The 26,492-nt window shown below is 34.5% G+C and overlaps 1 protein-coding gene across 2 annotated transcripts in view; it reads right to left on the bottom strand.

Moving 5' to 3' along the window:
• LOC141449560 (larval cuticle protein A3A-like) overlaps window positions 1–26,492 on the bottom strand; it is a 684,900-nt gene that overhangs the window by 157,552 nt on the left and 500,856 nt on the right. The gene's annotated exons all lie outside the window — the stretch shown is intronic.

The following is a 26,492-nucleotide window of genomic DNA, read 5'->3' as shown; positions in this document are numbered from 1 at the left end:
ACTATAAGTAAAATTAGGGGGTCTAAATTAAATTACAATTGAGAAATGAATCATTATTGTTGAATAATCTACTTGTTATTAACTGTGTGTTATTTGTGCTCACGAATATTTCGGTAAAACGAATTCAACACTGAAATATTCTTTTAAATCCGTGATTCAAATTTAAACAGTAGCCGACTCTAACTTTGTCTTTTTCTACTTTTGCATATATATGTGACATCTCAGAATAAAGGGCAAATTAAAGCTAAATCCGAAGAATAATTCGGAATAGAGTTAAAATAAAGTACCTATTTAAAAACGGATATAATATACATTTTATCATAATTATAACAAAATAATATTATGAATGAACTGGCCAGCATAAGGGTCTGTGATATCTAATAAATTCTAAAAAATGTGAAGGAAAAGTTAATGCAGCAAAATTACTTAAATTATATCAACTAAGCATGAATGAAATGTTGGGTACTTGCTGATTTGTGTACCTTTTGGCGTTTAATCAACCCTTATACTTAACTTTTAAAACTGTAAGTTTTTGTTAAGGAGATTTTTGTACCTTTTGGATAGATTTTCATTTTTGTCTATTTTGCAAAGTTACATATCTGCTTTACAGATTTGTTTAAAATTTGGAATAAGCAATTCTATCATTATAACCTGAAAAGGTGTTAAGTCGGAACTGTAACTACCACTGGAGAGATCTTTATAAAGAATGATTATAGTTGCCATCCTAGATAACAATTTTTTTGAGAAAGCGTTTTGAATAAAATAGGAAGGTATTTGTACGTAAAAAGCAAATTTAAACTGCGATTTCAGACCTTCCTTTTAAGAGGAGTAAGAAAAATAAACGGGCGATTACAGTACTTCTCCCTAAAAAGCAAAGAGGCAAAGATTTTGAATCGAACGACAATTCATTAATGTAAATTCACCGATTGATAATTTTAACGATTGCAGTACTTCCTCTTAGTAGGTGTAAGAGCATGATGGCACTTCACAGCCACGTAGAGGAGCTTTAATCACTTCTTCGTGCTAAATTTTATCAAAATCGGACAAAGCGTTATAGAAATATTGGTAATAATAGTTTTAGAAACGGCCTTACTTGGGTGGGGCAAACTCCCCTCCATATGAGGCATAGCGACGAGACTTTTAAAGTGCAAATCTGTACAAAATTTCGATTCGAATGACACTTCATTCATGAAAATCAGTTCACGTGTCGATAATTTGAAACGATTGTTATACTTCCCCTTAACAAGTGTAAGAGCAGATCGTCGCTTTAATGTTACATAGGGGAGCCCTAACCCCATCATCCTACCAAATTTTATCAAAATCGGGCTAAGATTTACAGAGTAATTAGTAATAATAATTTTGAAGGGGGCCTTACATAAAGGGGGCTAACTCCTCTCCCATTCGGTGTACAGCGTCGAGACCCCCAAAAGGCACATCTACATAAAATTCCGAATCGAATGACACCTCATTCATGAAAATCGGTTCACGCGTTTAGGCGCTACGTAGTTTACAAAAAAGGTAACAACAACAACAAGAAGAAGAAGAAGAAGAACAACAATTTCTGAAAATGCCGTTTTTGCTCATTTTCGGCAACTTTTTTCTCAAAATCTATTAGGTCTGGGTGGTTTCAAAAAAATTACAGTCATAAAGGAGGATTTGCTCTATATTTTAAAGAAAATTTGGGAATTTTATCTTTTATAGAAAAAGAGAAAAAAATTGTCAAAGTTGGGTGTTTTTTAATGTTACGCTTTTTCGTGCACTTTTTGACGATCAACCCTTATACAACTGTCCTACCGGACAGTTTTAATACAGTGTGAACCAGTAAGTATTGTCCATAGGCCTACTGTGTGTAGTACATCTAAAGTGGAGTTCAATGACGTATTGGCCAACTTCATATTTTCCACTGTTCTTGAGTGACGTCACTTTAATTTTTTTACCTAAAACCATTACTTTTTTCCAATAAAAATGTTATTACTCAGAAAGTTTTAGTCCGAATAAATGATGCTAGTACGTATACAGTGTGAACCAGTAAGTATTGTCCATAGGCCTACTGTGTGTAGTACATCTAAAGTGGAGTTCAATGACGTATTGGCCAACTTCATATTTTCCACTGTTCTTGAGTGACGTCACTTTAATTTTTTTACCTAAAACCATTACTTTTTTCCAATAAAAATGTTATTACTCAGAAAGTTTTAGTCCGAATTCGATTCTAATGACACGGTTAGAAAGACAGATACATTTTCTAAAAATTGACACCATTTCGAAGCATAAGTTATTCTCCAAACAGCCTCAATCTTCCTCCGAATACTGGAAAAATAAAAGTAATCGACATTTTTAAGAAAACTCATTAGAACATTATGTGATCATTATCACACCTAGGTGCTGGCACTTTTTAAAAAAGTTTCCTTGCCTAATGGGCTTTCTAACGGTATATCATTTTCTAGGATTCCTTTTATCTTCGTATGAGAAATTACGTTTGTTTTGCAAGAAAACGTGTTCACGAGCACTCAACAGTGTTAGTTTATCAAGTTGTTTAATTCATTGAAAACTCTTTTAGATGGACAAATAGTCATTCTTAAAGTAGACTGTCTTAAAATAAGGAAGTCAAAGGTTACAAATCGCACTTTAAAAATTTGCTTCTGATCTCACTGAAATATTTGAGAAAATGTTAGGAAATTTATATAATGTTAGAATATTTATATATTATAGATAAATTTATCAATATCTCGATTAAAAGACCTTGAAACTGATGGTTCTCAGTTTTCCATGATACCCATGATCGGTAATTGGCAGATTGCAGAAGAATAAAGGAAAGTAAAAGTAAAAAACAAATTAACCAAATAAATATAAAGTGAGATTGTTGATGAGGACGAATGCAATTATGCAGTTAGAGGTGGTTAATGGAACTTTAATAACCAGTCGCTTTTTGGAGAACATTTTGCCGTCTATTCAGAGAAGAGGGTATAAATAAACATTAGATTTGCAACTTGCGTTCTCAAATAATTTGTCTACCTATCTAATGCAGGCTAGACGGCCACCCACTCTCAACCAACATTTTTAACCACCATTACCATGCAATGAAGTCATCATGAGTGACTATAAAACCATTCCATGGGGTGCTACATTTTGTTTGTTGGTTTGTTTTTTTGCCTAAACATGACATAATGTTCGAATGAATCATTGAATAGTCCCTCAATTTGTATATTTAGCCTTCACTTGTTTTCGCAGATTGTGTGCACATGCTTTTTAAGTGGATTATAATAGCTTTGATGATTTGGCCTCGCGTTTGGCAAAAATAGTTCAATTAGGAAAAGTTTTTTTAATTCAAATTAATCAACTTTTAAATTTCTCATTACAGGAATTACGGAATTTTCAATTCGTCTAACTGTTAGGCTAATGAATTCATACAATTGATCGATTATGATAAAAGATTTTGCAAATTAGAAACGTCTCTTCCTTTTTTAGCTGTACAAGTTCTAATTCAATGATCAACGATATGAAAGCTGCTAGAGCAACTCTTGTTCGTCACCTAATTCTTGATGCGAAATGGGAATCAGAATCAGGTGAACTACATATAAAGGTATACTGATATGAACAGGACATTAAAGCGTAGGCAAATCACTGCCAGGAACTGTTTGTTGCCTCAAATCCACGAGAGAATCTTCGAATTATACCTTGCTCTCCGGGTCCCTTAAGAGACGCCTGGAAAAGAATCGATAAATTACCCAGAACAATTCTCATTTAAATCCGGGAAGAACCTTAACTGTAGTAACTTAAAACGGATCTCCACTTGCTGCTTAATGTAGAAATACTGCGGATATACCGCGCAAATCTTAAAACGCGTTTAAACTATTCTCTCATTGTCGGATTTAGTTTTGTAATCTCTTCTTCACTGTATAACTTAGAGTCATTTTGAACTGGTGTAATAATTTTTAAATTAAACAGAAAAAAATTAATTATTTCATAATTATTTTTAAAAATTTTCAAAAATATTTGTTTTTATTCAACGTGATACATTTTTTATACTGATTCTGTTTTTATAGAAACTTATATCTTTAAAATTATTGATTTTATTTATTTAGCAACGTTCAAATAAAGCTTAACATTAAAAATATAGAATTTAATTATAGTAAATTAAGGAAGTTGGACATGTATCATTCTCTACACGGGACAATAACCGCATTTGGTCGCATAATTAATGCGATTCATCCAGGTTATGCCAGAAATGTCTTGATTGACATCCATTTAGTTAAGTGAGTCAGCGAGTATGAGACAGTTATTATTAAATTATGCCGCTGTCGTATTTGACATTAGGTGTTAACTTGTCACTGCCTGCACATTAGAGTTATGTGATCAACAGAAAATTTCATGCTTACACATTAACTGTATAATTTAGAATAGAGTGAAAGAATTTAATTTTCGATTACAAAATATGTTTATAAATATCGTGCTTTTTGGCTACGGAATAGATTTTTATTATTATGAGTCATTGGTGCATAATTATAGCCACACAAAAGTGGCAGCAATTGGACGTTTAGACTTACAACGCAATCAAAAATGTTTTATAAAAGTTTTATTCCGTTTTATGCTATTAAAGATTAAATTGGTAGCTAGAATGGACTCTGATGTACGTTTCAACATCAATAAAACAGAAGGGTTTGATCCCTTTGAACCTTGAGGTAGAAAACGTGAAGTGGCACTCTCCGGCAAAACAACCAGAGATTGTTTCATAGTGTTTGCAGAAAGTTTTGTATTTACTTTAATCACTAGTTAGTTAGAAGTCCTTCTATCAAGCTTCAATATCAGAAAACTCAAAATGAAGTTTTTTTTCTGATATTTTGAGCTTTGGAGTACTTTTCTTTAAAGTTGAGTTTTCCAAAAATATTATTGTTTTTTCTTAGTATTAATACCACTACTACAGCATTAATATACTGAATACATCTAGAACAACTCATTTTAAATGACGTTATACGACTGAAAAATACTTGGACATTCAAGAATTTTACCAAAAGCTACCTCTTTTTGCAGCCTCAAGCACTTGTGCAGTTCTGTTCTCGGGTTGTCATAGTCTGATTGGTTCGAAGACTAGCCTTTCGGCTATCTCCCGCAGTTATTTGAAGGACGAGTTTAATTATACGGCCATTTTGTGAAATTAATTGTGTAGAACAGAGATGATGGCTTTAGTTGAAAATGAAAAATTGAACGGATAAATTAATACTGTTATTTTGATACTTATCACCTTACTTCACTCACTAGAAACATTAATAGTAATAGATTTTACACGCCACGGTAGCCGAGCGGTTAGAGGCGATACCTGTAAAGCTAATATGTATTGTGGTGCTGGGTTCGATTCCCGGTCTAGGCATTGGATTTTATTTAATGGTTAATAAAAAAATTTATGGTAAAGTATTTTTGTTAGTCGCCTCCGTCCACGACACCTAATTAGTTAGTTGGACGTTAAGCCCGCCTGAAAAAATAGGCAATAACTTAATATTTTCTTTCTTTAATATTAACAGATTTATCTTAATTTCACTTTAAGGATGCTTGATAGAAAATTTTCAAGTCTTTTCCCTTTTCCATTAATTTGTTTTACTAAATTACATTTTTTCAAGGGGTTTTCCATTGGTAGCCATTTCCAAATAGGTTCTCACAACTTGTATTTTATGACTGCATACCAGAATGTTTCGCAATTCGTAGAAATTAAAGAGTCAGTTACGATACATTATCTTGCCGAGGGCGAAGCTTTAATGGAAACGAGGTGGGTGGTATGTTTGAATAAAAGAAACAGAGAAAAATGGAATTACAAAAAAAATATATATATCAGAATAAAATACACAAAAGTATGGTTGTAGACAACGAACCTGCAAAAAAGAGGAGGGGAAAAAGAGAAAACTTAATTTTTTTATTTACCCTCGGAAAAAAGAAACATACTCGTATATATATAAAAGGAAAAGCTATTGTGGAAATGGATGCAAGAAAGAAAAGCATAAATTTAAATTATAAATTTAAAAAAATCAATAACGGTTGGGTTAAAATAAGGAAAAATATTAATAATATTTTTCAAATAATCAGTGATTTTAACAGACAGATGTACCGCTATTTGTTCTAGCAAATAATTAACTTTTAATAAAATCAAACAATAAGTTTATTTACCACTCCGTCCACGGAGAATATATAATAATAATAGCAATAAAACTAAACTTACAAACAAAAAACGGAAACTTACTTCTAACTATAAATAAAATAATAATACCAATTAAAAAATCTGATAAAAAAAATAGGTAAAATAGATAGGTAATAGTGAAATATACTTTAGCGAAAAGATCCTTAATTAATGAAAACTCTAAAATTGTCTTTTGTTTTAAAACTAATCAATCAATTAAATAATTAAAACTAATCAATTAAAACTAATTAAGATAAAAAAAAAACATCAATTAAAAAAATGTGATAGAAACAATCATTAAAAAATATTGTTACTTCAATTTTATGCTATGGAAAAAATTTTAGAAACGTAAACTTCCTCAATTAAACAACTGTACTAATTAGTAGAGTCCTGTGAAAAAGTATAAACTCAAGATGAAAAAATCTTCTCTAACTGTTTTTAAAGCTTCTATTCTGAATGTATTTAACAAAATATAATACTTTGAAATATAGTTTGCATGATTTGTGACAATTTTATTGTTAGTCAGAATACATTGCCTGGATTAGCTAGAAAATGTAACAAAATAGTAAAAACAGATGTGAAAAATTATAAACTCAAAATGTTTTAAGTGAGAATACCTTTTAATAATTAGATCTTTCCCCACGTTTTTTAATTACCTCCAACAGCCTTCTGGGAACACTTATTACTAACTTTATCAAAATGTCCTATGGGATGTTTTCCCAAGCTTTTGTGATCCTTTCTTTGAGTTCTTTGACATTTTGGATCTCTGGCTTCTGAAAGTCATAGACTTCGCTTGCCATGAGCCCTCACAAATTTCCAATAGGGTTAAGATCTGGAATAACAGACGACCACTTCAAAATATTGGGCCCGAAATCCTCAAACCACTGTTTTGTGGACCTTGCTTTGTGAATCGGTGCATTATCTTTTTGGAAAATGATCTCTTCTTCTTCAGTTATGCAATAAAAGGCAAAAGGAATTCTTCCAACACTTTTTGATAACTAACTGCATTCATTTTGCCTGTGATGAATGCAGTTTGAGACTTGCCCTTGAATGCAGCCCAAACCATCACTCCACCAACCCAATGAGAGAATTTTTTTTTTACTTTCTTATGTCGTGCCAGTAACAGTTGAAACCGTCGTGGCCATCAAGATTAAACATTTTTTCGTCACTGAAAATCACCCTGGACCAAATTTCGCTTTCCTCGATCTGTTTTTCAGCAAAGTGCAAGCGCCGTTTTAAATTATGTTTTTTGAGCGGCAGTTTTCTTGTAATTTTTCGATCTGGTTTAAGCTATCGACTTCCGTATTAAGCTGGCATCGCACCCTAGGTTGAATCGCTTCACAATTGGAGCAGAAGAAGCACCAGTTTTTGAAATTTCTCATAAAATATACATAAATATAACTGGAAACCATGGAGGCCTTCCAGTTCTTTTATTTTTTCCACAATTTTCTTAGCCTAACTTTAAAAAGTTTTTAATCACACACTGGGAGCCGTTTAGATCACTAGCGATTTGCCTTTGTGTCATGCCGACTCTTTTTAAGACGATTATTCTTTGTTGCTCAGTTTCACATAATTGAATCCCGCCCGGCATATTTTAAATTAAGAAAATCAACACGAATACTTACTTTTTTATATAAAAAGGTGAACTGAATTGATATTCTTTCAAAAACATAAAATTAAGTTAAAGATAATCCTTGATTAAAACTGTCCGGTAGGACAGTTGTATAAGGGTTGACCATCAAAAACTGCACAAAAAAGCGTAACGTTGAAAAACACCCAACTTTGACAAATTTTTTTTCTTTTTCTATAAAAGATAAAATTCCCAAATTTTCTTTAAAATATAGGGCAAATCCTCTTTTGTAACAGTAATTTTTTTGCAACAACCCAGATCTTATAGGTTTCGAGAAAAAAGTTGCCGAAAATGAGCAAAAACGCTTTTTCAAAAAATGTTCTTGTTCTTGTTCTTCTTGTTGTTGTTGTTGTTGTTCTTGTTACCTTTTTTGTAAACAACGTAGCGCCTAAACGCGTGAACAGATTTTCATGAGCTGTACATCGAATGGGAGAGGAATAAGCCCCCTTTATGTAAGGCCCCCTCCAAAATTATTATTACTAATTACTCTGTAAATCTTGGCCCGATTTTGAAAAAATTTGGTAGGATGATAGAGTTAGAGCTCCTCTACGTAACATTAAAGCGGCGATCAGCTCTTACACTTGTTAAGGGAAAGTATAGCAATCGTTTCAAATTATCGACACGAGAACCGATTGTCATGAATGAAGTGTCAGTCGAATCGAAATTTTGTACAGATTTGCACTTTAAAAGTCTGAACGCTGTGCCTCATAAAGAGGGGAGTTTGCCCCACCCAAGTAAGGCCCTTTCTGAAACTATTATTACCAATATTTCTATAACGCTTAGTCCGATTTTGATAAAATTCAGCTCGAATAAGTTGTTAAAGCTCCTCTACTTCGCTGTGAAGTGCCATCAAGCTCTTGCACCTACTAAGAGGAAATACTGCAATCGTTTAATAAAACATCAATGAGTGAACCAATTTAAATCAATGAATTGTCGTTCGATTAAAAAATCTTTGCATCTTTGCCTAGAAGTACTGAAAACGCAGTTTAATTTTGCTATTTACGTACAAATACCTTCCTATGTTATTCAAAACGCTTTTTCAAAAAAAATTGTTATTGAGCATGGTTTGGGGGACCGCAACTATAATCATTCTTTAAAAAGATCTCTCCAGTGGTAGTTACGGTTCCGACTTAACACCTTATCAGGTTATAATGATAGAATTGCTTATTCCAAATTTAAAAAAATCTGTAAAGCAGATATGTATCTTTGCAAAATAGACAAAAAGGAAAATCTATCCAAAAGGTACAAAAATCTCCTTAACAAAAACTTACAGTTTAAAATGTTAAGTATAAGGGTTGATTAAACACCAAAAAGTACACAAATCAGCAAGTACCCAACTTCATTAATTCATTAATATTTACGTAATTTTACTGCATTAATATTCATTAATATTTTTTAGAATTTATTAGATGTCACAGACCCTTATGCTGGCCACTTCATTTATAATATTTTTTTGTTATACTTAAGATAAATCGCATATATATGTACATGCATGTTAAAGTAGAAAAATACGAAGTTAGAGTCGGCTACTGTCTTGAATTCGTCTTACCGAAATATTCGTGAGCACAAATAACACACAGCTATTTTTAATTTTTTATAACATTTTTCTTTTTAACCTGTAATTAACAGTTTGATTATTATAAATAACTAGATATTACAGTCAATCTACAGTGCTACTTGAACATATATTTTGTAGACGAAAATGGCCAGCATAAGGGTCTGTGACATCTAATAAATTCTAAAAAATATTAATGCAGTAAAATTACGTAAATATTAATGAATTAATGAAGTTGGGTACTTGCTGATTTGTGTACCTTTTGGTGTTTAATCAACCCTTATACTTAACATTTTAAACTGTAAGTTTTTGTTAAGGAGTTAAAACATTGAGTTTATATTTATTCACAGCTTCAGCGTGCATAAGATATGTTTACATGATACGGTTTTCTTATTGTTAGATTATCAACTGGAATAATGACCTTTGAGTGCTTTCTGACATAGTATTAATATGAAATACAGTTTAAATAATAGTATTGTTGTACAGATTTAAAAATATTTCAATTTTATCTAGTGAGTTTATACTTATTCACAGGACTGTATATATTTTATTCGGTAAAGAAAGATTATACTTTTTATATATTTAGAGTCACTGTCTGCTCTCTTCGGGGCCCACAAATATAGTTTTTCCGAAGTTTTCCGGATGCTTGTCGGGCACCCTCCAGCGTTTTTTTTTTTTTTTTTTTTTCATTCCTTTTGTAGTTTTGTGGAGTTAAATCTCCCTTATTAGGTAAGATTAACTATGGCAGTGAAAATATTAACAAAGAATCATCAATGTAAAGGAAAAAACAAGCGCTAATTCCTGCAGAAAACGGAAGTAAGTAGTGCACCTTTAGATAAGGTAATGCACCACTGTCCAACTGAGTTCATTCACATAAACGCGCTGGCCGAATTTACTTCTAGTGTTCCAATCTTCAGATGTATTATTATCGACGAACTTCCACTCAAACCTCTCAAATCTATACAGGGTGAACCAGTAAGTAATGTCCATAGGCCTACTGAGGGCAGTACATTTAAAGTTGAGTTCAATGATGTATTGGCCAACTTCATATTTCACCCTGCCAAATTTTATCAAAATCGGTCTAAGATTTACAGAGTTATTAGTAATAATAATTTTGGAGGGAATCTCACATACATGGGGCTAACTCCTCTCCCATCCGATGTACAGCGACGAGACCCCCAAAAGACACATCTACATAAAATTCCGAATCGAAAGACACCTCATTCATGAAAATCGGTTCTCGCGTTTAGGCGCTACGTTGTTTACAAAAAAGGTAACAAGAAGAACAAGAACATTTTTTGAAACTGCCGATTTTGCTCATTTTCAGCAACGTATTTCTCGAAATCTATTTAATCTATGTTGCAAAAAAATTGAAGTCATAAAGGAGGATTTGCTCTATATTTTAAAGAAAATTTGGGAATTTTATCTTTTATAGAAAAAGAGAAAAAAATTGTCAAAGTTGGGTGTTTTTCAGCTTTACGCTTTTTCGTGTATTTTTTGACGATCAACCCTTGTACAACTGTCCTACCGGACAGTTTTAATCCACTGTTCTTGAGTGACGTCACTTTTATTTTTTTTCTAAAATCATTACTTTTTTTTTGCAATAAAAATGTTATTACTCAGAAAATTTTAGTCCGAATTCGATTCTGATGACACGGTTAGAAAGACAGATAAATTTTCTAAAAATTGATACCATTTCGAAGCTTTTAGATAGGCACTATAATTCTTATCTCTCTAAAATATTTGAGAAAATGTTAGGAAATATTTTAAACAATTTCTTTTTTCAAACTTTTTGAACAGTGTAGCTGTGTGTGAAATTGTAATTTGGAGTAAATACAAACTATATGAATATTTCTGAGTAATAACATTTTTATTGCAAAAAAAAGTAATGATTTTAGATAAAAAATGAAGTGAAGTCACTCAAGAACAGTGGAAAATATGAAGTTGGCCAATACGTCATTGAACTCCACTTCAGATGTGCTACACACAGTAGGCCTATGGACAATACTTACTGGTTCACCCTGTATTCAGAGAAGCGGTTTTATTTAAAAATTATAGCTTAGGCGCTCATTTGTTATATTTAAATTATTAATTATTTTATGTTCCCGATTTCCATCAACCCGAATGGAGTCCATCTATAAAAAATAATTAGGCTCCGTTATTGATTCTAGGCCCGCCTTTCTCTGATTGCCCAATTAGTGACATGTTTGAGAAACGCTATTAGTAAAAGTCCTACCACCCCCACGGCTAAATACTAACCGAGAACAATTTCAGCTTTACCCCAACTGAATACGTTTCAGCACCCTCCGACCATTCAGCCAAGGCTCTCCTTTAACTTAAACTCATTGAGTGCGAGCAACTTCATCTTCTAGAAACAAACTTCTTAAGGGAGGAAATTAATTAGCACAGAACTTGACTCTAAAAGCACTTTTCCTTTCTTTTTTTTTTAAATAAAAACTTTTGTTAAGAAGAAATTAATTTTGTCAATGAGGAAAATACGATGAAAATTAATAGAGTGAAATTAATTCTGGAACGAGAGAGTGAGTTAAACTGTTAGGGAAAATCTTTTTAATGTTTTTCCAGATTTCAGACCGGAGGTGTTAGTTTGGCCAACCTGCCTTTCGTATTCTGGAAATTAGTGCGAAGATATACGAGGGTCGTTTGAAAAGTCCGTGCAAAAATAAAAACTACTTAATTTTTTGGGGTAAACCTTTTTTATTTTTCAACATAGTCTCCTTTTAGGCTTATACACTTCGTCCAACGCTGCTCTAGTTTGTTGATCCCTTCCGAATAATAGGATTTGTCCAAGTCTGAAAAATAGCCATTCGTTTCTGCAACCACCTCCTCGTTTGAATAAAATCTTTTTCCTACCAGCCATTTCTTCATATTGGGGAACAAATAGTAGTCCGAGGGAGCCAAGTCTGGAGAATAGGGGGGTTGTGAAACGAGTTGGAACCCTATTTCCATTAATTTTGCGACCACAACTGCTGAGGTGTGAGCTGGTGCGTTAACGTGATGGAAAAGGATTTTTTTGCGGGCCAATCGTGGGCATTTTTCTTGCAGCTCGGTTTTCAAACGGTCCAATAACGATGAATAATATGCACCTGTAATAGTTTTACCCTTTTCCAGATAGTCGATGAGGATTATTCCTTGCGAATCCCAAAAGACAGTCGCCATAATCTTTCCGGCCGAAGGAACGGTCTTCGCCTTTTTTGGCGCAGATTCCCCCTTGGTAACCCATTGTTTAGATTGTTCTTTGGTCTCAGGAGTGTAGTGATGTATCCATGTTTCATCCACAGTGACGAAACGACGCTTAAAGTCCTGCGGATTCTTCTGGAACAGCTGCAAACCGTCCTTGCAACACTTCACACGATTTCGTTTTTGGTCAAGCGTGAGCAATCGCGGCACCCATCTTGCGGATAGCTTTGTCATGTCCAAATGTTGATGCAAAATATTATGTACCCGTTCATTCGAGATGCTCACAGCACTAGCAATCTCACGCACCTTCACTCTTCTGTCATCCATCACCATATCATGGATTTTATCAATGATTTCTGGAGTAGTAACCTCAACAGGGCGTCCAGAACGTTCAGCGTCACTTGTGCCCATATGGCCACTCCGAAAATTTTGAAACCACTTATAAACTGTTCTAATCGAAGGTGCAGAGTCACCATAATGTTTATCAAGCTTCTCTTTAGTCTCCTCAGGCGTTTTGCCTTTCATAAAGTAGTGTTTAATCAACACACGAAATTCTTTTTCGTCCATTTTTTGAAAATCACTCGACTTCCTCGATTCAAACGAATGCCAAACACAAAGAAATAGACCGATCTGGCTGAAACTTGGTGTGTGTTCTTCCAAGAGATGCTACTAACTAAACATAACCTCGATACGCGCCAGTGGTGCTATCTCTCTGACTTTGCACGGACTTTTCAAACGACCCTCGTATGTAATAAACATATCACGACTGGATCCACATCTACCAATCATTTGTATTTTTTTTTTTTTTCAAAAACCTTTAAATCTTTAAAGAGATTCTTTAAACTTGGTTCACTCATTGCAATAAGTTGATCTTAGAATCAAAAAGGAATTGTTGAACATAAGTTCGACTTAAGTTGTTACCTAATTTGTATAATAATGAAGTTTTATTGGGTCGGCAAGCGGATTTTTAATAAGAAGGAAAATTCAAAATCTTTGCCTACTTTATTCAATTAGGTATTTTTCGTTTTTGTCAATGACCTTTTGCCATCTTTCAGGAAGTGTCATAATTCCATGTTCTTAAAACTTTGGATTTTTGCCAGCAAAAAAACGAATTAAATGTGATTTTCCATCATCAGCGCCATTAAAAATTTTACCATTTAAGGTGATCTTCATGGTACAAAATAAATGATAACCTGAAGGCGCAAGGTGAGGGCCATGTGGTGGATGTGGCAACACATCCCAACGTAGTTCTAATAATTTTTGGGGAATGACCAAAGATGTGTGGGGCGTTATCATGCTGGTAAACAACACCCTTACGGTTTTCCGCTGCCACTTCTCTTGAACTGCATCGCTCAGTTTGGCGAGTTGTTGAACGTAGACACTTGAATTAATCGTTTGGTTTCTTCTTCTTCATTCTTCCCATGGTGCTACAGTGCTATAGTAGGTCCTCAACCTCATTCAAGAGAGAGTGCCACTCTTGTCTCTCCTCGGCTTTTAGGCGCCATCTGCTAACACCCACCTATCGCAGATCTCTTTCTACGTCATCCAACCATCTTATCCTGGGACGACCTCTACGTCTTTCGCCCCCCGGGTGTCCATATAGTACTTTTTTAGGAACTCAGTGATGGGGCATCCGTTCAAAATGGCCGAGCCACCTCAGCCTGCCTCTTTTGATGCAAGAAACTATGTCGGGTTCTCCGTATTGTTTCTTGAGTTCTTCGTTCTTTCGGAGCCGCCATTCACCGTCAATGTACACCGGGCCGTAGATTTTTCACAATACTTTTCGCTCCCATATCCTCCAGCATATTCTCACATTCTTGTGTCATCGCCCCAGTCTCGCTACCGTACATCACTACCGGCCTTATTATTGTTATATAAATAATAATTTTCGCCGGACGTGACAAATTCTTAAACCGCAAAACTTTTTGTAACGCATACAAACACCTGTTTCTTGAAGTTACTCTTCCTTCTATTTCAGCGGTCATTGTTTCAGTACGGAGCCAAGGTATTTGAATTTGTCTCATGTGGAGAAGGTATAATTGAGAATTTGAACTTGCTCTTCTCGTTGACTCTGGAGCCTTGAGGTGCGCATGAGCTTAGTCTTCTCTTGGTTTATCTCCAGGCCTCGTTTTTTTGCCGCTTGTTCAAACTCTTCAAATGCTTCTCCTAATGCTGCCCTTGACCTAGCAATGATTAACACATCATCCGCATATGCCAAGTGTTGGGTCATCCTGTTGTATATGGTCGTTTGGTTTCTTAGTAAAAGTTAAAGTACAGAATTCCAAGCTGACAGCATAATCTTTTTTTTGGTGGATCTCAGCTTTTGGTGCCGTGTGGGCAGGTTCATCTTGTATCTCGCACGGTCTTTTCCGATTAACCTTGTTGTAAACTATCCACTTTTCGTCGCCAGTTATCAGTCGTTTCAGAAATGGATCAATTTCGTTGTGTTTCAGAAGCGAATCGCAGATGCTAATGCGTTGCGGCAAATGAATTTCCTTAAGCTTGTAAGGGATCTAAAGAATCGTGTTTCTTGACGTTGCCAAGTTGTTTTAATTTTCTTTGAACGCATATATGCGATACATTGAGCTTCTCTGCAATCTCACTTATTGTGCTATGACGATCTGAACCGAAAATGGCCTTGAGATAAATCTCATCAACTTCAACTGGACAGCCAGATCGTTGCGCATTTTTCAATAAAAAAACACCAGACCGAAATGTGGCAAACCAATTTTGACACTGCCTTTCTTTCAAGACTTCACGCCCATATATGGCACATAACTTCTTGTTTTGCCTGCGATGCGTTCTAGCCTTTTCGGAAATAGTATAATAAAATCTGTCTTAAATGCGCGTCTTGTTCTTCCGTTTTTAAATTGGATAAAAACGAAACTAAATGACCAATCGATTCAATTTTTTTTTTACATTAAACTTTTTATATTAAAGGCGGAAGTTCTAACAGCAAGAAAACAATCCAGCTTAGGCGCTTTGATCTCGTAAACAAAGCAAAAGAATGTGCTAAGACCATCTATTGACAAAAGCTGCAATTACTTAGTTGACAACCCAATAGATTTTTAATGTGAAGGTGGCTACAATTGTGTAAGATTTACTGCGTAAAACAATAATTAAAACTCTCCGGAAGGACTGTTGTAAAAGCGTAGATCGCCAAGAACTATACAAGAAAAAGGATAGCTTCAAAGAAACAACCAACTTTAACATATTGAAAGAAATCAATAAAAACAAACTAAATCTTCTTTTAATTAACAAAAGAATCAACAAAAACTAATCACAATTAAAAATCTCACAACTCATTATTATTATTTCAAAATACCAATATTAGGCAATTTCATTTTTACAAAAAAGAAAGTGAACAGATGAGAGTATAATTATCAAATGTATTAGTGTTAAATTGTGAGTACGACAGAGGTGGTGTCGCGAATTACATACACAGTTGACACAGTTACATACACAATATACACATATCAGACTAAATAACTCTGCACACAGCCCGCAGACTTGTAGACAAACAATGCACAATTAATTACTCATACAAGCCAACAAACAACTATTTAAACGAACATATTAGTCATTCATATTTACTTGGTAATGGTAAAAGGTCTGATTTATATGACTGTATAGAGTGTACAATGTGGTTGTTACAACCATTGTTTACATAATATTCTAATAAATTGATCCATTCATATACAGTTCATTCTTATCTAATTGTGTAGTATGCACAAAAATAATTGTATACATATATATATATACATTATTCACTGCACAACTCGATTTAACTCCATAAAACAAAAAGTGAAGTAATACGTGGAAATGATGTATATTGGTTTTCTAAAATTCCGTTTATAATATTTATTTTTGTTTTATTTTGTGTTTTAATTTGTTTATTTATTTTGCAACTGTATCCAATGCAACAAGCAAAAGGTATGAGAGATAAGGATAGCGCAAATGCACTTGCACGTATATTATATGTACATACATCACGCGCACATGCATGTGCGCCAAGAGACGAGAGTGGAGTGAACAACGACCATTCAGTGATGGAAGCTTTTAGTTCGCCAGATTAGCAAGCTTACGCAGCAACCATCCTAGGAGGTCGGCGTTATGTGTTGAGATGGTCGTGTGGCTACCGCCACTTTAGTCTGCGCTGTGGATTTGAAGGAAGTGTTGTAGTAGACATGTTGTGGATCAGAGGGTTGTGATGTAGATTTGAGTGGAGTTTTGTGTAGCGATGTTGGGCTATATCTGTAACGAAAGGAATATTTAGATCAGAGTGTATTGTGTGATTGGAGTCGTAGAAGGGAGCGTTAACTATTGTTCTCAGGATTTTAGACTGTAAGGTTTGAAGTCGGTTGATGTTCGATATTTTGGCGCTTCCTTAGAGTTGTATTCCGTACGTTAGTAGGTTATGTTTAGTTAGTAGCATCTCTTGGAAGAACACACACCAAGTTTCAGCCAGATCGGACTATTTCTTTGTGTTTGGCGTTCGTTTGAATCGAGGAAGTCGAGTGATTTTCAAAAAATGGACGAAAAAGAATTTCGTGTGTTGATTAAACACTACTTTATGAAAGGCAAAACGCCTCAGGAGACTAAAGAGAACCTTGATAAACATTATGGTGACTCTGCACCTTCGATTAGAACAGTTTATTAGTGGTTTCAAAATTTTCGGAGTGGCCATATGGGCACAAGTGACGCTGAACGTTCTGGACGCCCTGTTGAGGTTACTACTCCAGAAATCATTGATAAAATCCATGATATGGTGATGGATGACAGAAGAGTGAAGGTGCGTGAGATTGCTAGTGCTGTGGGCATCTCGAATGAACGGGTACATAATATTTTGCATCAACATTTGGACATGACAAAGCTATCCGCAAGATGGGTGCCGCGATTGCTCACGCTTGACCAAAAACGAAATCGTGTGAAGTGTTGCAAGGACGGTCAATTTCAGAAGAATTTTTCAGCTGTTCCAGAAGAATCCGCAGGACTTTAAGCGTCATTTCGTCACTGTGGATGAAACATGGATACATCACTACACTCCTGAGACCAAAGAACAATCTAAACAATGGGTTACCAAGGGGAAATCTGCGCCAAAAAAGGCGAAGACCGTTCCTTCGGCCGGAAAGATTATGGCGACTGTCTTTTGGGATTCGCAAGGAATAATCCTCATCGACTATCTGGAAAAGGGTAAAACTATTACAGGTGCATATTATTTATCGTTATTGGACCGTTTGAAAACCGAGCTGCAAGAAAAACGCACACGATTGGCCCACAAAAAAGTGCTTTTCTATCACGAAAACGCACCAGCTCACACCTCAGCAGTTGTGGTCGCAAAATTAATGGAAATAGGGTTCCAACTCGTTTCACATCCCCCCTATTCTCCAGACTTGGCTCCCTCGGACTACTATTTGTTCCCCAATATGAAGAAATGGCTGGCGGGAAAAAGATTTTATTCAAACGAGGAGGTGATTGCAGAAACGAATGGCTATTTTTCAGACTTGGACAAATCCTATTATTCGGAAGGGATCAACAAACTAGAGCAGCGTTGGACGAAGTGTATAAGCCTAAACGGAGACAATGTTGAAAAATAAAAAAGGTTTACCCCAAAAAATTAAGTAGTTTTTATTTTTGCACGGACTTTTCAAACGACCCTCGTATAGTTTTCTTTTGTTCGTTAGGGTCAGTTTTGAACGTTTATAATATAGATTTAAATAAATTTACCGTTATCTTTCAGTGCTTGCTACTTGAATTTGAGATGAATTATTGCAACGATTTGCATTAGAGCACGGAGTTAATCAAAATGACTTCTGAAATAAATTATTTATTATTCAATGGCCAAAACATTTTTTGGACGTTTAATGGTGTTAATCTTTATTATTTGGGAAAATTATTATAAATACAAATAGCTGTGGCTTAACCAAGTGCTTTGACACTTAAATTTAAGATATTTCAAAATGTGGAGTTAATCGATGTACCATACATCTGAACTCAGCGAGTCTTTAAAAACGAACTTTCGCTATGAAAACTCAATTTGTTACGATCACAATATTTCTTCTTACAAGTAGTAAGAGAAAGGAAAAGACCATCTAAAGAGATCTCCTCAGAAGATTTTTTTTAAATCATATAGCTAAACTTTCTTGAAATAAAGATTGGTAAAAAAATAAATAGTTCTCCATATTCTCCATAATTAGCAACGTTCATTATAATAAAGTTATTTCTTACTTCACAGCACCCTCCACACCACAAAACTCAATAAACCTTGAAAACAGTTTAAAACCAAATGAGAGAAACCATTAAATGTATCCCAGTACAAGTATAACTAGAAAAAGCCTCTCCCTCTCTGTACAGTCTCATCTCAGATAAACTGATATTCTTTACGCATTAAATTTCATTATGCAAGTGCTTGAACCAAACTATACACAAAAACGGGCTTTAGAGGAGTCGGTCTTTATTTTCAACATTCCCTTAAAACACCAATTCATATCTCCTTAACAAAAACTTACAGTTTTAAAAGTTAAGTATAAGGGTTGATTAAACGCCAAAAGGTACACAAATCAGCTAGTACCCAACATTTCATTCATGCTTAGTTCATATAATTTAAGTAATTTTGCTGCATTAAATTTTCCTTCACATTTTTTAGAATTTATTAGATGTCACAGACTCTTATGCTGGCCATATTTATCTACAAAATATTTGTTCAAGTAGCACTGTAGATTGACTTTAATATCTATTAATCTATAATAATCAAACTATTAATTACAGGTTAAAAAATTCAAAAACTTTTTTAAAAAATGCTTACATCAACATACATCAATGATTTTGTTTATTTTATTTATTTTTTTTAAATCGTCTGTTTAAGTTCATTCTTCGATTAAAGTAATTGTTATTTTATGTAGTAGCCAAACGTTTATAATTAAAGGTAATAATTATCTGGCTTTATCGCAAATAATATGGTTTTCTTCAATTACATTCTCAATCTAGGTGTTCTTCCCACAATGTTGTATATATGTAATATAAAATAAATGAGATATGCATACGTTTAGGACATCTAATTATTCCAGTATTTTACTATAAGTAAAATTAGGGGGTCTAAATTAAATTACAATTGAGAAATGAATCATTATTGTTGAATAATCTACTTGTTATTAACTGTGTGTTATTTGTGCTCACGAATATTTCGGTAAAACGAATTCAACACTGAAATATTATTTTAAATCCGTGATTCAAATTTAAACAGTAGCCGACTCTAACTTTGTCTTTTTCTACTTTTGCATATATATGTTACATCTGAGAATAAAGGGCAAATTAAAGCTAAATCCGAAGAATAATTCGGAATAGAGTTAAAATAAAGTACCTATTTAAAAACGGATATAATATACATTTTATCATAATTATAACAAAATAATATTATGAATGAACTGGCCAGCATAAGGGTCTGTGATATCTAATAAATTCTAAAAAATGTGAAGGAAAATTTAATGCAGCAAAATTACTTAAATTATATGAACTAAGCATGAATGAAATGTTGGGTACTAGCTGATTTGTGTACCTTTTGGCGTTTAATCAACCCTTATACTTAACTTTTAAAACTGTAAGTTTTTGTTAAGGAGATTTTTGTACCTTTTGGATAGATTTTCATTTTTGTCTATTTTGCAAAGTTACATATCTGCTTTACAGATTTGTTTAAAATTTGGAATAAGCAATTCTATCATTATAACCTGATAAGGTGTTAAATCGGAACCGTAACTACCACTGGAGAGATCTTTTTAAAGAATGATTATAATTGCGGTCCCCAAACCATCCTCAATAACAATTTTTTTGAGAAAGCGTTTTGAATAAAATAGGAAGGTATTTGTAAGTAAATAGCAAAATTAAACTGCGATTTCAGTACTTCCTTTTAAGAGGAGTAAGAAAAACAAACTGCGAATACAGTACTTCTCCCAAAAAGGCAAAGAGGCAAAGATTTTGAATCGAACGACAATTCATTGATGTAAATCGGTTCACCCTTTGATAATTTTAACAGTTGCAAGACTTCCTCTTAGTAGGTGTAAGAGCATGATGGCACTTCACTGCCACGTAGAGGACCTTTAATCACTTCTTCGTGCTAAATTTTATCAAAATCGGACTAAGCGTTATGGAAATCTTGGTAATAATAGTTTTAGAAAGGGCTTTACTTGGGTGGGGCAAACTCCCCTCCTTATAAGGCGTAGCGTCGAGACTTTTAAAATGCAAATCTGTACAAAATTTCGATTCGAATGACACTTTATTCATGAAAATCAGTTCACGTGTCGATAATTTGAAACGATTGCTATACTTCCCCTTAACAAGTGTAAGATTAGATCGTCGCTTTAATGTTATGTAGGGGAGCCCTAACCCTATCATCCTACCAATTTTTATCAAAATCGGGCCAAGATTTACAGAGTAATTAGTAATAATAATTTTGGAGGGGGCCTTACATAAAGGGGGCTAGCTCCTCTCCCATTCGATGTACAGAGTCGAGACCCCCAAAAGGCACATCTACATAAAATTCCGAATCGAATGACACCTCATTCATGAAAATCGGTTCGCGCGTTTAGGCGCTACGCAGTTTACAAAAAAGGTAACAACAACAACAACAACAACAACAACAACAACAACAAGAAGAAGAACAAGAACAACAACAATTTTTGAAAATGCCGTTTTTGATCATTTTCGGCATCTTTTTTCTCTATCAATCTATCAAATCTAGGTTGTTGCAAAAAAATTACAGTTACAAAGGAGGATTTGCCCTACATTATAAAGAAAATTTGGGAATTTTATCTTTTATAGAAAAAGAGAAAAAAATTGTCAAAGTTGGGTGTTTTTCAACGTTACGCTTTTTCCTGCAGTTTTTGATGATCAACCCTTATACAACTGTCCTACCGGACAGTTTTAATACTAAGTTTCATGTAAATGTATCTAATAATACAAATATATTTACAGGCATAAAGTTTGAATGGACATTCACACAATATCCTAGAGTCAACAATTATGATGGTCGGTGAATGCAACTCCATTTGGGTTTAATGAATACATTGGCAAACTTAAGCTTACTATCGCATACTTTACAGACACCCTCATTCTGTGTCCACCAACACTACACTTTAGAGAGCCAGAATTGATCTTTTAGAACGTGGATTTTGCTAATAGCCACTTCCTCTGTGTGCTGCATTGGCAAAGGCTAAGAATGGCTTATAGATTTATTTAATTACTTTTATTCTTATTAATGCTTTTAAAATTATTCCCATAGCATGGAGTTAGACAGTATAGATACTGTAGTATCATGTAAAGCAAAGTTTGTAACAAATTGTAAGGTACATAAATAAGAAAATTAGGCGCCACGGTAGCCGAGCGGTTAGAGGCGAGACCAGTAAAGCTGATATGCATTGTAATACTGGGTTCGATTCCTGGTCTTTAAGCCTTGGATTTTATTTAATGGTTAATAAAAGAAATTTACAGTAAAGTATGTTTGCTAGTCGCCTCCGTCCACGACACCTAATTGGTAGCTGGACGTAAAACCCAGCCTGAAAAAAAAAAAAATTAAGAAAATTTCTTACATTATTGGAAATCTACCTCGGTGCCACATTTGAAAAATGAAGGTGAAAAAGTTTACGTACCTCGCATCCTTAGTTAGCTCATCTAACGGCGCATCCGCTGAAATACGGAAACGAACAGCAGCAGCTATTAGGTGCTATTTCGGACTCGCTAAGTACATGAGAAACAAACTCCTATCTCGTCAGACCAAATCCAGGCTGTATAAAACTCTTATACGTCCAGTATTAACATATGCATCACAGACCTGGACAATAAGCAAGTAGGATGAGAGGGAGCTACTAATCTGCAAAAGAAAGATTCTCCGCAGGATATTTGGACCAGTCAAAGATGGAGAGGTCTGGAGGATCCGAAAAAATAGCGGATGTAATAAAAATAATTAAATTAAGTAGGCTTAGCTGGGCGGGCCACCTAGCAAGAATGGACAAGTCCGAGATGCCTAGGAAAACTCTGGATGAGATCTTGTTCCGAACTCGGAGAGCTGGTAGGCCGAGGCTGAGGTGCGCAGACGGTGTGAGGGCGGACGCTGGGAGCCTGTTGCGAGCCTCTGAGTGGAGGGCGGCAGCACAGGACAGAGCTGGATGGGAGGCCAGGACTCACCACGAGTTGTAGAGCCATCGAAGTAACTAAGTAAGTAATTGGAAATCTACCGAAACAAAAGTAAAGTTTAAATTTGATATTTCGCTTAGGAGCATCGACAAATAGGTTTTTGATCAAAATCGATTAAATTTACTGAATAAATAAATTTTTCAGTTTTTCCTCAAAAACCGTTCCAAAGATTTTCTTGGTACTATTGAAGTAAATATAGATCTAAAACTTTTATTTAATATAATTTTCTAGGAAAATATCATTAAAGTCACGTCTGGAAAATAAGATGCTTAAATATGTATATGCTACGCTTATGAGTGATTGCTTGAACGAATTGCTATGTACATAAAGTGGGATTTTAATTTAATAGTACTTGAATCCATTTAAACGAGTGTTTGCTAGTGAACTAGTCTTTGCAAATATCCAATATTAGCAATAATTCCAGTGATTACTTTGTGTAAAGGGAAAATTTCATTACTATTTATAGAAAAATGTAACGATGCTAAATAAAAACAAGATACAGTTAAGTATAACGTTATTTCTAGATCTTTACATAATTCCAAGGATGTGAAAGAACATTAAACTTGTTTTAGGTTAAAAAATAAATAAATTAAAAATCCTTCAAAAATGGAGAAGTGAGAGTTTCAAATAAAAAAAAAAGAAAAAAGAAAAAAAAAAAGATAAACATTAAAATATATACTCGTATGTGAAGAAGAAGCAACATTTCGCAATCATAAAGAGAACAGTTGAACCAATAAAAGATATAAAAATAAGCCAAAAAAAACTAGTTCTACAATTCACATGGAAGATCTTCTTAAATATCAAGGTTGGTGGAGTAACATAGCAACGACCGGTCCACCAATGTATTCCTGGCATATATATAAGAGGTCCACAAATGGAACTGTTCATTTTAATAAAACGTGTCTCATCACAATGTCGTACGGATTTTGTTTTAAAATTAACGAACCAATTTAGTTCCTCTTGTATATCTTATTTTAATAAAATTTCTCTGAACCATGACTTAAATAGGTTTAGAACTATGCTGCGAGAAATGAAATAGAGCATTAGGACTTAAATGTAGAGAAGCCAGGATTGTGGAAATGCAACTGCCAGCCCTTATATTATTCTCTCTCTATAAAAACTTCTTGCAACTAATTTCTGGTGATGTCTGTAACGAGAAAACACTATCCGGAGGCTGGCAGTACACTAGCACTAGCTAGTTATATAAGAAGTTATTTTACCAAATACTAGCTAGCATTAGAAATAAAAAGGAACATTAAAGGATAGGGTTATCACTCGTTTATACCCTACTATAGTAGCGTTTTCGGGTGAAATATTGCTAATAAGAGATACAGATCTAAATGTTTGCAAATAGAGGATCAAGTTAAAAGAAATTAGTTGACGCTGATTTGGAAGAAATCGCAAAAAACAACCAAGTGAATAATAAAAAACAGTAAAGAAGCAGTACCGTTAAAATACCTTTTGAACAAGTCCTTATCAGGACCTCTGATTATCCCTAATTGAAATATTATAATTCTAACTTCCTGCGATTTCATTTTTCTGTGAATTGTACTGGTTGTCAGGCTTACACTAACTTTGTAAAAACTGTCTTTTCTTTTAAAATAATCACAGTTTCCTTCAAACTTTCTTTAACTCATAACTTGATAATTCATTCAAAAACAGAAGATTCAGGATTTAAATATAAAGAAAGAAAGAAAAAAATAATGAATTTAATTGGGCACGAAGAGTAACATTTTATCTGTAGGAATGGGCAAATTCAGGCACCACAATAGCCGAACAGTTGGAGGCGAGTCCTTGAAAGCTAATATGTATTGTGGTGCTGGGTTCGATTCCCTAGTCTTAGGCCTTGGATTTTATTTAATGGTTAATAAAAGAAATTTACAGTAAAGTAAATCACTCTGATTACAGGCCTATTCACAGGGCAAGGAAGAAGGTTCAGGAAGCACCTCCACAAGGTAGGGCTTATCAGCTGGAAACCGTTGTGCAGATTGTGCCAGGAAGAGGAGGAAACAGCCTCTCACCTGTTATTCGATTGCGTTGCAATCGAAAGACTGCGCTACGATATCTTTGGAACTTTGATGCCAAAGGAGATTGCAGCGCAGAAGGAACTGGTAGGGAAAGTCCTCAACCTTTTTAGAAGGGGAGGTTTCAACTATTAGACTCAAAAGAGGAAGGCACAATAAGCCTCTAGTGGCTGCGGTGCCGTGGAGCGTAGGTCCCGTCCCGCCGTGTAATCTAACCTAATCTAAATGTTTGCTAGTCGCCTTCGTCCTCCACACATAATTGGAAGCCTGCCTGAAAAAATAGACGATTACTTTACTTTGCAATGGGCAAATTCATAATTCCTTCACCAATAATTGTCCGATCGCGCATTCTTAAAGCATCAACCGCGCTACATCAATTCTCACTTGGTCTCTTTTTATGAACTAACAGACACTCTAGCTGATTGATCAACACTACTCCAGAAATGTGAATAATTCCCTAAGCATTGCTTTTCTTTTAACCTCTGATGGAACGGCTACTTGAATTCCATAATTTGACATTTCATCCGGTAACAGATCCACTTTGTTTGATATACCCTACACATTCTAGCCCTAGTCCGTTTGTCTGGTCGATGCCGTTTCGTCTACTTATAAGTCTTTTATCATTGTATGCTGGACGGAGAGCTGGCCCCCAACTTGGAGGAGCAGAAGGTTTGATTTTCAGGTCCTCTTCACCTAGACGGGTTGCCTTCACTACGGCTTAGAGTCCTGTCTGCCCTAGAAAAGTCTAGGATGAAGTAGGAAAAAAGGAGAGACAAGAAAGGTGACAAGAGAATAAACCTCAAGCCCACGGACAATTGACTCAGGGTCTTTCTTCTAGTCGTCTCTCACGTCAAACAGAGATACTGTGGGTGTATTCTTACTGCCCATACACAGGGATGTGTTCAAAAATAAATATATAAAATTAAAGATAATGTTGTCCAAAAAATAACATAAAAGAGTGCAGTTTATTGCACTAAAGTAAATTTTACGTTAAGATTGTTAATGTTTAAATTGATTTGTAAATATGTTTCGTCTTGTTCACTTAAGCTGCTTTCAACTTAGATTTAGTGTATTTAGGCAGCAGAGCGCATATATACGTGTTATGAACCTCTTACTTTATTCTGTTTATATACAATACTTTATACTTTTTACTTTCCTTAAAAATATTCACCAATTTAGCCAAACTTATGATTTTAATTTTAAGGCTTATAAACAAGGTTATAACTGTTTTGATTGCACTTTTCAATGCGTCCTTTCCAGGCACCAGAGCCTTCTAGAAAGAGAAAATGTAACGGCAGGCAACTGGATTCGAATCCTGGGATTTCCACGTGAAAATTCTCGCTTAAACGACTTAGCTAATCTTAGCCCTTCAGCAAACTAAATAACTTAAAACTTACTAAGGAAATGTTTAAAAGATTTTTAAAATAGAAACCAAATTTAAATTGACAAAAGAGGACTCTCTTTCACAAATGATTGCCAGCTGACGAATACAACAAAATAGAAAGTTCAAATATTACATAATATGTACACTCATGTTGGAAAGTAAGTTGTCTCAAAATCAACATTTACATTGTTACATACTAATGTACTCTTGTTTTTATTGAGTTTGTAAGTTTAAATGGGTCATTACAGACTTCTATCTCACACAGTTGAAAAAGAGATATTCTATTTTATGCGTATTATATACAATTTGTTTAATCAAATATATTACCTTCGAACTTTATTATTTTGGAACTG

This window comes from Rhodnius prolixus, unplaced genomic scaffold (genome assembly GCF_049639745.1).
Source record: "Rhodnius prolixus isolate KJV_2025 unplaced genomic scaffold, Rpr scaffold_2, whole genome shotgun sequence".
In the NCBI taxonomy this organism is placed as follows: Eukaryota; Metazoa; Arthropoda; class Insecta; order Hemiptera; family Reduviidae; genus Rhodnius; species Rhodnius prolixus.
The sequence above is the reverse complement of the archived record's forward strand: the minus strand, read 5'-3'. Positions and strand labels throughout refer to the sequence as shown.